Source organism: Salmo salar, chromosome 04 (assembly GCF_965601325.2).
Source record: "Salmo salar chromosome 04, fSalSal1, whole genome shotgun sequence".
NCBI lineage: Eukaryota > Metazoa > Chordata > Actinopteri > Salmoniformes > Salmonidae > Salmo > Salmo salar.
In genome coordinates, this window is record NC_138294.1 from 23,500,713 (window position 1) to 23,519,697 (window position 18,985).

At 47.3% G+C, this 18,985-nt stretch overlaps 1 protein-coding gene across 10 annotated transcripts in view; it reads left to right on the plus strand.

The window, feature by feature from the left end:
* Positions 1-250: 250 nt before the first annotated feature.
* Positions 251-18,985, plus strand: part of LOC106602442 (teneurin-3) — a 401,337-nt gene continuing 382,602 nt past the window's right edge. For 6 of the 10 annotated variants that reach the window (XM_082974186.1, XM_045716621.2, XM_045716622.2 and 3 more), the window contains exon 1: positions 252-891. The gene's annotated coding sequence lies outside the window, so the exon portion shown is untranslated. Of the gene's footprint in view, positions 892-18,985 lie in introns of all 10 variants that reach the window. The other 4 variants (XM_045716629.2, XM_045716627.2, XM_082974185.1 and 1 more) reach the window with 3 other exon arrangements.

Sequence of the window (18,985 nt, forward strand, 5' to 3'; positions counted from 1 at the left end):
ACTAAACAAATAACCCTGCGCCTGTGCCTATACACCATCCTCTCCAAATCGAAGCCCTAAATCCATTATCAGAGTGTGTAGCCTAATCAGTACCAACGCAGACGTCTTCATCTGCTTCGACATCCGTCGCGGAGTCATTTATCACACCGCGAGGCAACTCATGGCTGACCCTTAAATTATTACTCATATAGTGCTAGATATACATACTGATTAGACGCAGCAGGGGGAACACTGGGTCTTTACATCGACTGACTGCGAGAAGGAGGAGACGCTCCATCGCGCGCAGGACAGAAATATACACGTAGACCCGGAGACCTCTCCGTTCTTTTGAAAATACAAAATAGCCACCTTGTACCGTTGGCGGTCGGAAGAGTGTGAGAAAGTGCCTTTCCTTCGGTCGTTTTGTCTCGTCAATGAGACTGACGTTTACGGAGCCAGTGGGTTCTCTCGGCGCAAATAGGCTACTACAATCGTAACTCGATCTCCCCCTGTTTTGCGTCGCCCGTGGTTGGTAGGGTCCTCAGTAGTTACACATGTGTGGTTCTCACTGCTGGACGGCTTCATGCTCGAATCCTCTTCTTATTTCACTGCGCAGTCCTCTACTGTTGAGTGATCAGACTGCCTTCACTGTTGTTCCAGAGCAGTGAATATCTGCCAACAGCCCGTCGGCGACATTGGTATGTTTTATATTTCCATTGAGCTACGGGACTATCCTATCGTTTTGAAATAGCTGGAGTGAGAGTTGTGTTTGCCAGAACCTTTGTTTTACCACCGACTATTCCATTCAGAGAACAGCGACGCATTCCCTAGAAGTTGGAGCATCGTTTGGTGAAGTTTTGACACACCGATACCGAACAACAATGGGATTCTAATCGGACAAATCCACACCAGGTAGGGCCCTAAACTGTACTGTCATGTTGTAATTTCTTTATTTTAATATTGTCCAAATGATAAACACATTTATTATCCGGGTATTGGTTTGGCTAGTGTTTGCTTCCTGTGAGAGTTGTTGATAAATTACGCGCCGTTCGTTTTTTTTAATTTTTTTACAAGCGCTTGACATGAAAGGTGCCATAGAAATATCCCATTTAATATTTTTGAGGTACCGTCCGTAGCGTATATGTCTGTTGTGTATTGTGAAACTTCTGAACTACTTTGATCAGGATAAACTGGCATATGTGCATTTTATTCGATCACGCATTGTTGGACGCATTAAAATAGTTCACCTGGCGTGTGCACACGTGCTTAAAATAAGCTCCATTTAAAAAAAATTGTATTGCCTTTTGATTGCGTACAGCTGAAGGCCTACAGTAATTTTACGTTGTATTTAATCCATCCACACAACTATATGTCAGTTATTTAAAAAAATATATATTCAGCTCTCTGACATTGTTGCTATTTCGCAAACTTGGGAGACATTGCTGCCATGTATGAGTGCTATTGTTGTGGCTCATGTAGATGTATTCAGTCCTTTAACTTTTCTGCCAGGGTTAGTTTGTATCAGGTGCTCTTTGGCGTAAATCAGACAAATGCATAAAATGGAAAAATAATACATCGTTGTCTTCCTTCTCTACAAATGCGACAAATACATGATATGCAGCTCCACTGTATTATTAATACACTGTATCATTACGGTTTATATGGGACCTTTCGAAACACATAACAGTACACTGTAAAGCTTTCAGTTTGTCATCATTTCTGGGCATACGGTGTTGGTTATCCATAACGTGTGTTTCTTTATTATAAGGGACTGGCTTCGTCCTCTCACTGGCTCCTTAAAGCTGTAGCCTGACAGATTTATCTCCGTATAAGTAGTCTTAGGGCTCTATTCAATATGTATCGCTGAAGCGTTACAGATTGCGGATATAAATATACAAGTCATTTACATTGAGCTAACACATGCAGCGTTTACCGTGAATACAGGAACTTTGCCTTTAATTGTCAATTGCGCAATAAAGCGGCTCTTCAGCGTTATTGATTGAATATAGACCCTAGTCTTTATCCAACGGGGATGCCAACAATGCGATTTAACAGAATACGCTACCGGTATACCAAAATATTTGAAAAGCTTACAGTTCACATTCATTTTAAAAAGGACTATGAATCATGTCGTTGTCCCTTAGATAGACATGGAGTGTGTAGTGTGTGATTTGGCTCACTTCTTTGCCCTTCTTTTCCCCGGAGGCACTGAGCCTGGGGGTCCCTTTAGCCCACAGCAGAATTAAAATGTTCCGTAGTTCACATTCATTTGAATGTAACCCCCAGGTTAGGCTATTTTAAGATATGGGGTGAAACATTGTTTCAGGGTAATATTGGTTAAAGAAACAGCAGACCCGTAACAATGATTTATTAGACAATCAATATATACTTTATTACACATCAGAAACACCAGATTAAAGTGTAACGCTATCAAACATGTTGTAGTTATTTCAGTACATAGAGACTGTTTTCGGTGTTTGTTAAAGGTCAACACTGTCACTTTGCAGTTGTAGATTATTTCATTGAGTTCCATAATGTTCTGTTTCATCTTGTTCTTAGAATCAGCACACCACGTTTAGTAAGTAGAAATAGGGACACACACACACACTAGCATTTTCCATACAACATTTGTTTTAATTCCATTCTCAATTTATTTTAAACATTGTAAAATTAGGTTGCACTCTTATCTCTTTTTTATTTGTTTTTATATCAACTATTTCTAGTGGTTGACTCCAGTAGGTTTAGACCAGTGCCCTCTAAACAGCCTGGACATGGTGCAGACAGCCAGTGTAGGTGAAAAGACCCGAGGTATCTTCATGTACTGTAATTGCGTCTGAAAAATGAGACTGAAGATAGAGGCCGACGAAAGATTCCTGGATCCTCCTAAATAGGCCTTTGTTTGAACAGGGACTGGGCCGTATGGAGTTTAACCAGGCTATAATCTGGCACTGCATAGAGAGATTTCATACACAGTTCAACTATTACAGTTCAGTCTGGTGTGTTTCTCGGAGAGAGAAAGAGGCCAGATAGTTGTTCCGTTCTGTTCAAGCTGTCTCTCATTTTCACTCAGGTATTGTACATCTTTTGTGGTATTTTTGCTTTATTTTTTTCAAATAATTGTGCTCACTTTCATTGTGCGAGGAAGTTTTATATTATTTTTGATAACCTAACCTAATTTCTGTGTGGCCATACTTTGGTTTGTAGCCAGCCGGTCTTCTGAGCAGGCACAGGGATCCTGCCGTTCTTCTGAGCAGGCACAGGGATCCTGCCGTTCTTCTGAGTAGGCACAGGGAGCCTGCCGTTCTTCTGAGCAGGCACAGGGCTGTTGTTGGGCAGACAACTGGGTTGTCGTACAGTGTAAACGCATCTGTTTGGTTTAGTGTGGTCTACACCCAGCCTACTTAACGTATGGCACTGGCATCCACATACAGGACTGCTATGCGTCCTCTAGATGTGTCCTCTAGATGCCTGCTGGATGTCATTTGATCCTGTGACCCTTCAATTATATAACTGAAATTGTTGCAAAGGGGAACTGTATGATTAGGCTAGGTAATCAAGAACCACAATGAAAGATATTTAATTGCCTTTTAGTGAGGAAATTGCTGTATTTAAATTCCGCCCTAAACAATAACCTTTAAGACCAATATTTTGAAGGTAATAAGCAAAAGTTAGTTTGTGAAAAACGAAAATAAATGTATATTATTTATGTCTAGATTTGAGGACCGGAACATGATGTATTAGACACACCTTCTTTGCAGAAGGTATTTTCTTTATGAAACCGCCCCTGGTAGGCCTTTTACAGACGAATGTTTCTATTGCTGCGAAACAAATGGTTCCCGGGTGGGTGGAGGGTGGTGAGGTGGGGTGGAGAGCTGTGAGGTGGGGTGGAGCGGAGTGGGGTGGGGTGAGGTGGGGGGGGGGTGAGGTGGGGTGGGGTGGAGAGCTGTGAGGTGGGGTGGAGCGGAGTGGGGTGGAGTGGGGTGAGGTGGGGTGAGGTGGAGGGGGTGAGGTGGGGTGGGGTGGAGTGGGGTGGAGTGGGGTGGGGTGGGGTGAGGTGGAGCAGGGTGGAGCGGGGTGGAGTGGGGTGAGGTGAGGTGAGGTGGAGCGGGGTGGAGTGGGGTGAGGTGGGGTGAGGTGGAGTGGGGTGGGCAGGTCAAATTCATTTGAAGTGCAGTCGTAATCAATTTCTGACGTAGCTTGGTGCACTAGGGGATGTCGATCTCCCATGTCCAAAAAATGTGATTTTATTAGTTCACATTAACTCTCAGATGATTGATGGGATCACTTTGGAGATCTGAGGTTTCATTTGTTACTCATACGTAGCCAGTGATTCTTTAAAACCCTCGTGACAGGGCCTTTGGTGGCGGTGGTGCGGGGTACTTTGGAAGGAGAGAAGGCATTATTTGTTACTATAACGATGTTAATAAAGTCGCGTTTGGCCGTCGTGATCCTCACTCTAAATCCATGCCCAGGTGTGACCGGTTGAAAGACGGTTGCCACTTGTCATTCTGATCACATCAACAGTGTGCGTTCTTATTCAGGAGTAGGCGTTACTTCCCTGTGTGCACCAGATGGTTCATTCTGTGTAAATATAGCCTCTAATTCATTTTTCAGTGACATATTGAAGTGTTAATTCTGTCAAATGTGCCTAAGTTTCATTAATACTATCGGATCAATGCCGTTTGAACAGAAGACCCGGTACTTCACCTCAGAGGCTTGCCAAACGATAGGGCAAGAGAGAGACGTAAAGGCCTGGAGTAGAGAATCCCTCCTCTCCTTAGACAGACGGTGGCCATGGTATAGCAACCATGAAAACTGAAGCGAGGCCAAGGTAGAGCGACAGATGTATAGAAGAGGAGGGAGTAAGGGAATAGCCACCAAGGGCATGCACAAGGCTGATTCACCAGCAGCTTGTTAAGTGTGGTGCGTGAGCAGTGCAGCAGAGGAGAGGAGCGGCGGCACCAACCGCCACACTCTGCCTGGAATAGCGTGTTTCATTGGAGCAGGGCTCATTGCAGCCCAGCCATGCTGAAACGGGGGAGGGTCGGAGGTGAGGAGGAGGGGAGGGACGAGGAGAGGCTCCCTTCCGCCATGGGCAAGCAGTGCACAGTGCACACCAGCCCCAGCCAAGCTCCCGAGCAGCTCCCAGCTCACTGAGTTGAGTGCACCTGTGAAGTGGTGGCGTGGTGGGACGAGGGAAGGGAAAGGGAGGACAGCTCCTCTGTCTGTCTGTGACTTTGTCAATCACAACATATCACAGGGAGAGATTGGAGAGGGGAAAGGTGAATGTTTGTGATTTAGTGAAGCCCCCCCATTTATTTAATATGCACACAAGCACACACACACACACACTTCCTCCCCCCACACACACACTTCCTCCCCCTGACACATCCCCGCCCAACATCCCCCACCCACCCTCCCTCCCTCCCTCCCACTCTTCGAGGGAGGCGATTTGTTATGATAGCAGCATGTGAACCTTAATGAAAGGCAGCTGTGTGTGGGGATGTTATTCTGGCCCAGTGAACCCCCCCCCCCCCCCCCCCCCACAAACACACACACACACACACACACACACACACACACACACACACACACACACACACACACACACACACACACACACACACTCCTCAATACACCTGCTAAAACACATTTATGTATTGCTCTGTTGCCAGTCCGATGGCGATGGCTGCTGATGCAATGAACAGCACTACAGAGAGTCAGTGTATTATTAGAGTGGAAACCCCTCTGTGTGTCTCTGTAATGATGCACAAGCATACACACACACACACACACACACACACACACACACACACACACACACACACACACACACACACACACACACACACACACCTGGCTCTATCGTTTTTCCCCGTGTCCAACTCCAACCACCAGATTTATTTAGCCCTTCCTAACATCAGCCAATTGTCTTTCCCTATGAACCTCACTAAAATATGAATGGACTCCTCCCTTTCCAGGCACTAGGCTTTGACGGCATTATGTCAGCGTCTAAAATTATGATGGATTTCTTTGTTGTTGTTGCCATCTCTGGTACATGTAGGCCCACTGTAAACACACGTTGTTTCATAATATCTCAAAATGTAGGATCATTTATTGGGGGCTCTGGTACATGTAGGCCCACTGTAAACACACGTTGTTTCATAATATCTCAAAATGTAGAATCATTTATTGGGGGCTCTGGTACATGTAGGCCCACTGTAAACACACGTTGTTTCACAATATCTCAAAATGTAGGATCATTTATTGGGGGCTCTGGTACATGTAGGCCCACTGTAAACACACGTTGTTTCACAATATCTCAAAATGTAGGATCATTTATTGGGGGTTCTGGTACATGTAGGCCCACTGTAAACACACGTTGTTTCACAATATCTCAAAATGTAGGATCATTTATTGGGGGCTCTGGTACATGTAGGCCCACTGTAAACACACGTTGTTTCACAATATCTCAAAATGTAGGATCATTTATTGGGGGCTCTGGTACATGTAGGCCCACTGTAAACACACGTTGTTTCACAATATCTCAAAATGTAGGATCATTTATTGGGGGCTCTGATACATGTAGGCCCACTGTAAACACACGTTGTTTCACAATATCTCAAAATGTAGGATCATTTATTGGGGGCTCTGGTACATGTAGGCCCACTGTAAACACACGTTGTTTCACAATATCTCAAAATGTAGGATCATTTATTGGGGGCTCTGGTACATGTAGGCCCACTGTAAACACACGTTGTTTCATAATATCTCAAAATGTAGGATCATTTATTGGGGGCTCTGGTACATGTAGGCCCACTGTAAACTCACGTTGTTTCATAATATCTCAAAATGTAGGATCATTTATTGGGGGCTCTGGTACATGTAGGCCCACTGTAAACACACGTTGTTTCACAATATCTCAAAATGTAGGATCATTTATTGGGGGCTCTGGTACATGTAGGCCCACTGTAAACACACGTTGTTTCACAATATCTCAAAATGTAGGATCATTTATTGGGGGCTCTGGTACATGTAGGCCCACTGTAAACACACGTTGTTTCACAATATCTCAAAATGTAGGATCATTTATTGGGGGCTCTGGTACATGTAGGCCCACTGTAAACTCACGTTGTTTCACAATATCTCAAAATGTAGGATCATTTATTGGGGGCTCTGGTACATGTAGGCCCACTGTAAACACACGTTGTTTCACAATATCTCAAAATGTAGGATCATTTATTGGGGGCTCTGGTACATGTAGGCCCACTGTAAACACACGTTGTTTCACAATATCTCAAAATGTAGGATCATTTATTGGGGGCTCTGGTACATGTAGGCCCACTGTAAACACACGTTGTTTCACAATATCTCAAAATGTAGGATCATTTATTGGGGGCTCTGGTACATGTAGGCCCACTGTAAACACACGTTGTTTCACAATATCTCAAAATGTAGGATCATTTATTGGGGGCTCTGGTACATGTAGGCCCACTGTAAACACACGTTGTTTCACAATATCTCAAAATGTAGGATCATTTATTGGGGGCTCTGGTACATGTAGGCCCACTGTAAACACACGTTGTTTCACAATATCTCAAAATGTAGGATCATTTATTGGGGGCTCTGGTACATGTAGGCCCACTGTAAACACACGTTGTTTCACAATATCTCAAAATGTAGGATCATTTATTGGGGGCTCTGGTACATGTAGGCCCACTGTAAACACACGTTGTTTCATAATATCTCAAAATGTAGGATCATTTATTGGGGGCTCTGGTACATGTAGGCCCACTGTAAACACACGTTGTTTCACAATATCTCAAAATGTAGGATCATTTATTGGGGGCTCTGGTACATGTAGGCCCACTGTAAACACACGTTGTTTCACAATATCTCAAAATGTAGGATCATTTATTGGGGGCTCTGGTACATGTAGGCCCACTGTAAACTCACGTTGTTTCACAATATCTCAAAATGTAGGATCATTTATTGGGGGCTCTGGTACATGTAGGCCCACTGTAAACTCACGTTGTTTCACAATATCTCAAAATGTAGGATCATTTATTGGGGGCTCTGGTACATGTAGGCCCACTGTAAACTCACGTTGTTTCACAATATCTCAAAATGTAGGATCATTTATTGGGGGCTCTGGTACATGTAGGCCCACTGTAAACACACGTTGTTTCATAATATCTCAAAATGTAGGATCATTTATTGGGGGCTCTGGTACATGTAGGCCCACTGTAAACACACGTTGTTTCACAATATCTCAAAATGTAGGATCATTTATTGGGGGCTCTGGTACATGTAGGCCCACTGTAAACACACGTTGTTTCACAATATCTCAAAATGTAGGATCATTTATTGGGGGCTCTGGTACATGTAGGCCCACTGTAAACACACGTTGTTTCACAATATCTCAAAATGTAGGATCATTTATTGGGGGCTCTGGTACATGTAGGCCCACTGTAAACACACGTTGTTTCACAATATCTCAAAATGTAGGATCATTTATTGGGGGCTCTGGTACATGTAGGCCCACTGTAAACACACGTTGTTTCACAATATCTCAAAATGTAGGATCATTTATTGGGGGCTCTGGTACATGTAGGCCCACTGTAAACACACGTTGTTTCATAATATCTCAAAATGTAGGATCATTTATTGGGGGCTCTGGTACATGTAGGCCCACTGTAAACACACGTTGTTTCACAATATCTCAAAATGTAGGATCATTTATTGGGGGCTCTGGTACATGTAGGCCCACTGTAAACACACGTTGTTTCACAATATCTCAAAATGTAGGATCATTTATTGGGGGCTCTGGTACATGTAGGCCCACTGTAAACACACGTTGTTTCACAATATCTCAAAATGTAGGATCATTTATTGGGGGCTCTGGTACATGTAGGCCCACTGTAAACACACGTTGTTTCACAATATCTCAAAATGTAGGATCATTTATTGGGGGCTCTGGTACATGTAGGCCCACTGTAAACACACGTTGTTTCATAATATCTCAAAATGTAGGATCATTTATTGGGGGCTCTGGTACATGTAGGCCCACTGTAAACACACGTTGTTTCACAATATCTCAAAATGTAGGATCATTTATTGGGGGCTCTGGTACATGTAGGCCCACTGTAAACACACGTTGTTTCACAATATCTCAAAATGTAGGATCATTTATTGGGGGCTCTGGTACATGTAGGCCCACTGTAAACACACGTTGTTTCACAATATCTCAAAATGTAGGATCATTTATTGGGGGCTCTGGTACATGTAGGCCCACTGTAAACACACGTTGTTTCACAATATCTCAAAATGTAGGATCATTTATTGGGGGCTCTGGTACATGTAGGCCCACTGTAAACACACGTTGTTTCATAATATCTCAAAATGTAGGATCATTTATTGGGGGCTCTGGTACATGTAGGCCCACTGTAAACACACGTTGTTTCATAATATCTCAAAATGTAGGATCATTTATTGGGGGCTCTGGTACATGTAGGCCCACTGTAAACACACGTTGTTTCACAATATCTCAAAATGTAGGATCATTTATTGGGGGCTCTGGTACATGTAGGCCCACTGTAAACACACGTTGTTTCATAATATCTCAAAATGTAGGATCATTTATTGGGGGCTCTGGTACATGTAGGCCCACTGTAAACACACGTTGTTTCATAATATCTCAAAATGTAGGATCATTTATTGGGGGCTCTGGTACATGTAGGCCCACTGTAAACACACGTTGTTTCACAATATCTCAAAATGTAGGATCATTTATTGGGGGCTCTGGTACATGTAGGCCCACTGTAAACTCACGTTGTTTCACAATATCTCAAAATGTAGGATCATTTATTGGGGGCTCTGGTACATGTAGGCCCACTGTAAACACACGTTGTTTCACAATATCTCAAAATGTAGGATCATTTATTGGGGGCTCTGGTACATGTAGGCCCACTGTAAACTCACGTTGTTTCACAATATCTCAAAATGTAGGATCATTTATTGGGGGCTCTGGTACATGTAGGCCCACTGTAAACACACGTTGTTTCACAATATCTCAAAATGTAGGATCATTTATTGGGGGCTCTGGTACATGTAGGCCCACTGTAAACACACGTTGTTTCACAATATCTCAAAATGTAGGATCATTTATTGGGGGCTCTGGTACATGTAGGCCCACTGTAAACACACGTTGTTTCATAATATCTCAAAATGTAGGATCATTTATTGGGGGCTCTGGTACATGTAGGCCCACTGTAAACACACGTTGTTTCATAATATCTCAAAATGTAGGATCATTTATTGGGGGCTCTGGTACATGTAGGCCCACTGTAAACTCACGTTGTTTCACTGTGGAGTTATGTGGTTGGTTGGACAAAGATAGTTTGACAACAACTGTTACGTGTAAAATATGGTTCAAACATACGTTTCTTCCAGAAGTTTGCCGAATCTCTTGTGTTAGATGGAACCATATGGTTTGATGTGAAATGAAAATGTGGTCTGTGAACCAACAACGAATAGAGATCTGGAGGTGTGAAAATGTGTTCGGTGCGAAAACAAAAATAAAAGATGTACTCTTTCCGTTGGCTCGACAATGCTCAATCCCGCTCACTCTGTCCCTGAATTTGATGGTGTTTGGAACACAACATCCTGGTTCTCCCTTGCAGAATACCTGCTTTGGTGCTTACTTTTGTGCTATTAAAGTGTTGCAAAATGCTATTGTCAGTTCTTATTGTTACCTGCTTAAAAATATTTAAAAACCCAATTTCATAAATCACTTTTTCAATACAAACAGAATTGATGAAAAAGCTGTAACAGAATATTAGACATGCTGTACAGCTCTTAAGACACTACTTATTGACATATTATGTCAGTGGACCATCCATGTACCACCAGCCAATGGCCATATTGGCACACATTAGAGGAACGCTCAATTGGAGTTGAGACATTGACCCTCGGCAGTGAGCGGTCTATGCCAGTTACTTGCTGTGATGGGGATGTAATGAGGTGTGTGTGTGTGTGTGTGTGTGTGTGTGTGTGTGTGTGTGTGTGTGTGTGTGTGTGTGTGTGTGTGTGTGTGCGTGAGTGTGTCTGGACGCCAGTGAGGGCAGTGGGCAGGATGGGGCTGCCCAGAGTCCGACTCCTGGATCATTTGTCCTGAACCTTCCCCCCTTACCTTCCTCCACACACGCCATATCTCACCTCCAGGCTCCCTACACGCCATACCTCACCTCCAGGCTCCCCACATGTCACATCAGGCTCCCCACACGCCACACCTCACCTCCAGGCTCCCCACATGCCATACCTCACCTCCAGGCTCCCCACACGCCACACCTCACCTCCAGGCTCCCCACACGCCACACCTCACCTCCAGGCTCCCCACATGCCACACCTCACCTCCAGGCTCCCTACACGCCATACCTCACCTCCAGGCTCCCCACACGCCACACCTCACCTCCAGGCTCCCCACACGCCACACCTCACCTCCAGGCTCCCCACACGCCACATCTCACCTCCAGGCTCCCCACATGCCACACCTCACCTCCAGGCTCCCTACACGCCATACCTCACCTCCAGGCTCCCCACACGCCACACCTCACCTCCAGGCTCCCCACACGCCACACCTCACCTCCAGGCTCCCCACACGCCACACCTCACCTCCAGGCTCCCCACATGCCACATCAGGCTCCCCACACGCCACACCTCACCTCCAGGCTCCCCACATGCCACATCAGGCTCCCCACACGCCACACCTCACCTCCAGGCTCCCCACACGCCATACCTCACCTCCAGGCTCCCCACACGCCATACCTCACCTCCAGGCCCCCCACACGCCACACCTCACCTCCAGGCTCCCCAGATGCCATACCTCACCTCCAGGCTCCCCACACGCCATACCTCACCTCCAGGCTCCCCACAAGCCATACCTCACCTCCAGGCTCCCCACACGCCATACCTCATCTCCAGGCTCCCCAGATGCCATACCTCACCCCCAGGCTCCCCAGACGCCATATCTCACCTCCGGCTCCCCACACTTCCTCCAGCTGGGGAGGGATGATGTATGCCTTCAAACATTCATGATGGATGCATAGTGTGTCGCTCCACTGCGTGTGTGTGTCGCTCCACTGTGTGTGTGTGTGTCGCTCCACTGCGTGTGTGTGTGTCGCTCCACTGTGTGTGTCGCTCCACTGTGTGTGTGTGTGTCGCTCCTCTGTGTGTGTGTCGCTCCACTGCGTGTGTCGCTCCACTGCGTGTGTGTCGCTCCACTGTGTGTGTGTGTCGCTCCACTGCATGTGTGTCGCTCCACTGCGTGTGTGTCGCTCCACTGCGTGTGTGTGTCGCTCCACTGCGTGTGTGTCGCTCCACTGCGTGTGTGTCGCTCCACTGCGTGTGTGTGTCGCTCCACTGCGTGTGTGTGTCGCTCCACTGTGTGTGTGTGTCACTCCACTGTGTGTGTGTCGCTCCACTGCGTACGTGTCTCTCCACTGCGTGTGTGTGTCGCTCCACTCTGTGTGTGTCGCTCCACTGCGTGTGTGTCGCTCCACTGCGTGTGTGTGTCGCTCCACTGCGTGTGTGTGTCGCTCCACTGTGTGTGTGTCGCTCCACTGCCTGTGTGTGTCGCTCCACTGCGTGTGTGTCGCTCCACTGTGTGTGTCGCTCCACTGCGTGTGTGTGTCGCTCCACTGCGTGTGTGTCGCTCCACTGCGTGTGTGTCGCTCCACTGCGTGTGTGTGTCGCTCCACTGCGTGTGTGTGTCGCTCCACTGTGTGTGTGTGTCACTCCACTGTGTGTGTGTCGCTCCACTGCGTACGTGTCTCTCCACTGCGTGTGTGTCGCTCCACTCTGTGTGTGTCGCTCCACTGCGTGTGTGTCGCTCCACTGCGTGTGTGTGTCGCTCCACTGCGTGTGTGTGTCGCTCCACTGTGTGTGTGTTGCTCCACTGCCTGTGTGTGTCGCTCCACTGCGTGTGTGTCGCTCCACTGTGTGTGTCGCTCCACTGCGTGTGTGTGTCGCTCCACTGCGTGTGTGTGTGTCACTCCACTGTGTGTGTGTCGCTCCACTGTGTGTGTATCGCTCCACTGTGTGTGGGTCGCTCCACTGTGTGTGTGTCGCTCCACTGCGTATGTGTGTTGCTCCACTGCGTGTGTGTGTCGCTCCAATGCGTGTGTGTGTCGCTCCACTGTGTGTGTGTCGCTCCACTGCGTGTGTGTCGCTCCACTGCGCGTGTGTGTCGCTCCACTGCGCGTGTGTGTCGCTCCACTGCGCGTGTGTGTCGCTCCACTGCATGTGTGTCGCTCCACTGCGTCTGTGTGTGTCGCTCCACAGCGTGTGTGTCGCTCCACTGCGTGTGTGTGTGTCGCTCCACTGCGTGTGTGTGTGTGTGTCGCTCCACTGCGTGTGTCTGTGTCACTCCACTGTGTCTGTGTGTCGCTCCACTGTGTGTGTCGCTCCACTGCGTGTGTGTCGATCCACTGCGTGTGTGTCGCTCCACTGCGCGTGTGTGTCGCTCCACTGCGTGTGTCGCTCCACTGCGTGTGTGTGTGTGTCGCTCCACTGCGTGTGTGTGTCGCTCTACTGTGTGTGTGTCACTCCACTGCGTCTGTGTCGCTCCACTGTGTGTGTGTCGCTCCACTGCGTGTGTGTGTCACTCCACTGTGTCTGTGTGTCGCTCCACTGTGTGTATCGCTCCACTGTGTGTGTCGCTCCACTGCGTGTGTGTCACTCCACTGCGCGTGTGTGTCGCTCCACTGCGCGTGTGTGTCTCTCCACTGCGTGTGTGTGTCGCTCTACTGCGTGTGTGTCGCTCCACTGCGTGTGTGTGTGTCGCTCCACTGTGTGTGTGTCGCTCCACTGTGTGTGTGTCGCTCCACTGTGTGTGTGTCGCTCCACTGTGTGTGGGTCGCTCCACTGTGTGTGTCGCTCCACTGTGTATGTGTGTTGCTCCACTGCGTGTGTGTGTCGCTCCAATGCGTGTGTGTGTCGCTCCACTGTGTGTGTGTCGCTCCACTGCGTGTGTGTGTGTCGCTCCACTGCCTGTGTGTCACTCCACTGTGTCTGTGTGTCGCTCCACTGTGTGTGTCGCTCCACTGTGTGTGTGTCGCTCCACTGCGTGTGTGTCACTCCACTGCGCGTGTGTGTCGCTCCACTGCGCGTGTGTGTCGCTCCACTGCGTGTGTGTGTCGCTCCACTGCATGTGTGTCGCTCCACTGCGTCTGTGTGTGTCGCTCCACAGCGTGTGTGTCGCTCCACTGCGTGTGTGTGTGTCGCTCCACTGCGTGTGTGTGTGTGTCGCTCCACTGCGTGTGTGTGTGTCACTCCACTGTGTCTGTGTGTCGCTCCACTGTGTGTGTCGCTCCACTGTGTGTGTGTCGATCCACTGCGTGTGTGTCGCTCCACTGCACGTGTGTGTCGCTCCACTGCGTGTGTGTGTCGCTCCACTGCGTGTGTGTCGCTCCACTGCGTGTGTGTGTGTGTCGCTCTACTGTGTGTGTGTCACTCCACTGCGTGTGTGTCGCTCCACAGCGTGTGTGTCGCTCCACTGCGTGTGTGTGTCACTCCACTGTGTCTGTGTCGCTCCACTGCGTGTGTGTCGCTCCACTGCGTGTGTGTGTGTGTCGCTCTACTGTGTGTGTGTCACTCCACTGCGTGTGTGTCGCTCCACAGCGTGTGTGTCGCTCCACTGCGTGTGTGTGTCACTCCACTGTGTCTGTGTCGCTCCACTGTGTGTGTCGCTCCACTGCGTGTGTGTCACTCCACTGCGCGTGTGTGTCGCTCCACTGCGCGTGTGTGTCGCTCCACTGCGTGTGTGTCGCTCCACTGCGCGTGTGTGTCGCTCCACTGCGTGTGTGTCGCTCCACTGCGTGTGTGTGTGTGTCGCTCCACTGCGTGTGTGTGTGTGTCGCTCCACTGCGTGTGTGTGTGTGTCGCTCCACTGCGTGTGTGTGTGTGTCGCTCCACTGCGTGTGTGTGTGTCACTCCACTGTGTCTGTGTGTCGCTCCACTGTGTGTGTCGCTCCACTGTGTGTGTGTCGATCCACTGTGTGTGTGTCGATCCACTGCGTGTGTGTCGCTCCACTGCGCGTGTGTGTCGCTCCACTGCGGGTGTGTCGCTCCACTGCGTGTGTGTGTGTGTTGCTCCACTGCGTGTGTGTGTCGCTCCACTGTGTGTGTGTCACTCCACTGCGTGTGTGTGTCGCTCCACTGTGTGTGTGTCGCTCCACTGTGTGTGTGTGTCGCTCCACTGTGTGTGTGTGTGTTTGTCCCTCCACTGTGTGTGTGTGTGTGTGTGTGTGTGTGTGTGTGTGTGTGTGTGTGTCGCTCCACTGTGTGTGTGTGTGTGTGTGTGTGTCGATCCACTGCGTGTGTGTCGCTCCACTGCGCGTGTGTGTCGCTCCACTGCGGGTGTGTCGCTCCACTGCGTGTGTGTGTGTGTCGCTCCACTGCGTGTGTGTGTCGCTCCACTGTGTGTGTGTCACTCCACTGCGTGTGTGTGTGTCGATCCACTGTGTGTGTGTCGCTCCACTGTGTGTGTGTCGCTCCACTGCGTGTGTGTGTCGCTCCACTGTGTGTGTGTCGCTCCACTGTGTGTGTGTCGCTCCACTGTGTGTGTGTGTCGCTCCACTGTGTGTGTGTGTGTGTTTGTCCCTCCGCTGCTCTGTTGCCTCAGGGGTCTCCTGGTTATGTGTGCGTTCATGAGTATCATCTGTGAGAGAGCGCGAGTTCCACCATTATTAATTGACCCTCCAGCGTCAAGCAGAACATGTACCATTCCCCAGCTGTTGCATTTATTAATCCCAACGGTTAAAGATGTACGACATGTACACCCTTTACTCAAAGATCTAGTGGTGTATCTCTCCCAAGTGTCTGAGATGTACAGTAAGATAAATAATAATAATGATAATTGAAAATGTAAAGAATTGTCATAGTTTTTTGTGTTATGGTTGAGGTGATGTTGCTTTGTCGTCTTTACTGTTTGAAATGGAACATGTATTTATAGACCTCTTAATGGCTGACTTCTGTATTTTCGTGACTGATGTTTCCTCATAGTACAGTATGCCAAGTGTGCTTTCCTCACACCGCCCTGCTCCATTCGCTTACCATGCTCCCTCCGTAACCATTTCTGATTGGCTGCTGGTCTTCCTCATGCCCAATATTCCGTCAGGCGTGTAGGATAGGTCAGCTCAACACCATGTGACCTAGCCCCTATTCTGCCTTACCTGTTTAAAATGAGGGCGCTGCTCGGCCACAGAGGAACCCCGCTGAGCAACTTGTGTACAGTCACAGGAGTACTGTACTGAATATAAGTAGCCTACAGTCATGGCAATACTGTATATGAAAAAAGCTATCTGTGAGTGACTGATTAAAAAACGCTTTGGACAAGAGCTCAGCTTGAAGGTAATGAAGTGATTATTCTCTCTGTAATTTGAATGTAATGTCATAGTTTCAGACACCAGATACCCTGCGTGTTCTTTGATATATGGCGTTATTGATTTGAATGTGCTCGAAGAATTGACGATAATATCGTGTTTAAAAATAGGCCCGAGAAATTTCCTCTGACATTCAGTAATTGAAAATGGCGATTTCCCTTTCAGCATGGCTGATATTACAGTAGTCTTGTGGAGACGTGATGCTTTGAAGCGTAGCTTCTCTTGCTTATGCCTGCTTTTAATCTCTCTGAACTCTACCTTTTCCTTTTCACAGCAGAGATATGTTTGACCTGTGTGTTTTCTTCTGTGCTGCGTCTTACTCCTGTAACGTTATTTCTCGTACATATCTGGCTTGTTCTTTCACTCAGCAGAGCAGATATTTTTTGACCGGCGTGTCGCTGCTCTGTGCTGGCATTTTTCACGTTCCACATCTTGCTCTCCCGTATCTCTGCCCATGTCCCAATCTATATTTTATGAACGCTGCAGTAAATAAACGGTTGGTCATGAACACAAACATGAACCGTGTTCCCCCCATGGTTTTCCTACAGTCAGGGGGGGGGGGGGGGGGGGTCACAGAACGGTGAAGCAGACTTGTTTCTCTTGTTTGGATCAAGCTATCGTTCTCCTCTTTTCTTTGTGGCTGAGCCTGGGTCTGAATCAGCCATTCAGTTCAGTGAGAGCCAGGGCCGGAGCTGAGGCTAACCCACCCTACGCTTTTTGGAGAGAGATCAACATTCCTACAAAGTCCAGCTTTGTGGCCAGAATGAGTAGAGTAGACTGAGACTGAGATGCTGTAACCTCTTCAGACCAAAGCCGAGCCAGCCAGGAACAGATATGTTCATTAAAGTGACAATAGATTGGGGGGTGATTTCACCCCTCTCTTTCTCATGTGCACACACGCACACAGACACAGTCAAACACACACACACACTATCCACTATCCGGACTACATGTTTCTAGTGATGGGGGGGGGGCGATACAATTACATATTGGGATATAATATATTATAATATATTGACAGTATCACAATATTATTTGTGCACTAGTTGGCTGTACCTGCTCCAAAACTCCAGTATTTTTCCTTCATGTTTTGTTCTCCATCTTCTTTATAAATAGGGAGCCAATATGTTTTCAGCACTTTTATTTCCCTGACTGATCAAGACTCGTTTTCTCATGGTCTCTGTTGATTCTCTGCAGCAGACATATGGTGCGCAATACGTTTGGAACATCGAATGGCAATACATATGGTATTGGCGTCTAAGTATCCTGATAGTATTGTACCGTGAGATCCCTGACAATTCAAACCGTACATGTTTCCTCAAGTGCTCCTTCCCTGTTGTTGTTATAACGACCGACCATTCCAGTTGAGCCAAAGTGATCATGGCAGGTGTAAATAGAGGACGTATCCCAAATGGCACCCTGTTCCCTATGTAGAGCACTACTTTTTACTATCGGGCCCACAGGAGTGCACTATATAGGTACTAGGGTGCCATTTGGGACACAAAGAGAAGAATGTGACCCTTTGCTCTCGTTGAGAATGAGTTGTTTATACATGTTCTTGGATTGGGTTGGTTTTTAGCAATTACAGAGAAAATGGTTTGAAAATATTTATTTCGCTATTGTGGTTAGATTAGCTTTGTGTGATTAGGCTACATTTCAATTATTTTGCTCAGCTGTTTTGGAGAGTGTGCATGGATTAAATGAATGAATCATTTTTTACATATAAAAAATAGGCCTACTGCACGCATACTGTTTTGATCTCTGTTGCAGTCTTCTACAATTTGTAGTCTGCAGTAATTTATTATCGTTATTATTACTGAGAGAACTCCAGAACTGTTTATATGGGTTCACATGAGCCCAGGTTTGTTAATGGCAATGGGAGCCATTTTTGGAGAGCTTTCATTTACGTGTGTTTGACTTCAGTTTATGGGCGCTTTCAGTTGGAATTCAACATCCCACACATTTTATCCTTTTAGAATTTTCTGCAGCACCACAAGATATAGAATTGCACTCTTCCTCAAGTCTAGATGGGGTGGATTGGCACGCAGGTATCATGTTATGTCTGTGGCCAATGGTTTGGAAATGGGAATGAGGCTTTGCTTCTGATTGATCATAGGCAAATCAAATGTCACCTGGCTCGGAGTGGTGTGCTTCTCAAGTACTGAATTTGGCAAGGAGATTCTGCTGCTGTCGGTGAAGAGGATGTGTGTGCGTGTGTGTGTGTGTGTGTGGATAAGAAGGGAAATAGAAAACGAAACGAACGACACTTGAAAGAAATAATGAAGGTTATTGAAATGGAGTGTAATACATCTTGCATATTGAGCCTCGCTACTTGTTAAATTGACAGGCCCTAACCAGAAAGAAATTTGCCTGATGGATGATTTGGGGCCGTCTAATGGCTACAAGCACTTGAAAAATGAAACCATCGACCCATCCGCTCCTCAAGTTTTCCATAGTCTTAATGAGAACGAGTGGTTAGGAAAGAGAGAAAGAGGTGGAGGGGGGAAATGAAAAACTAAACTCTGGCAGCTAGGCTAACTCTGGCAGCTAGGCTAACTCTGGCA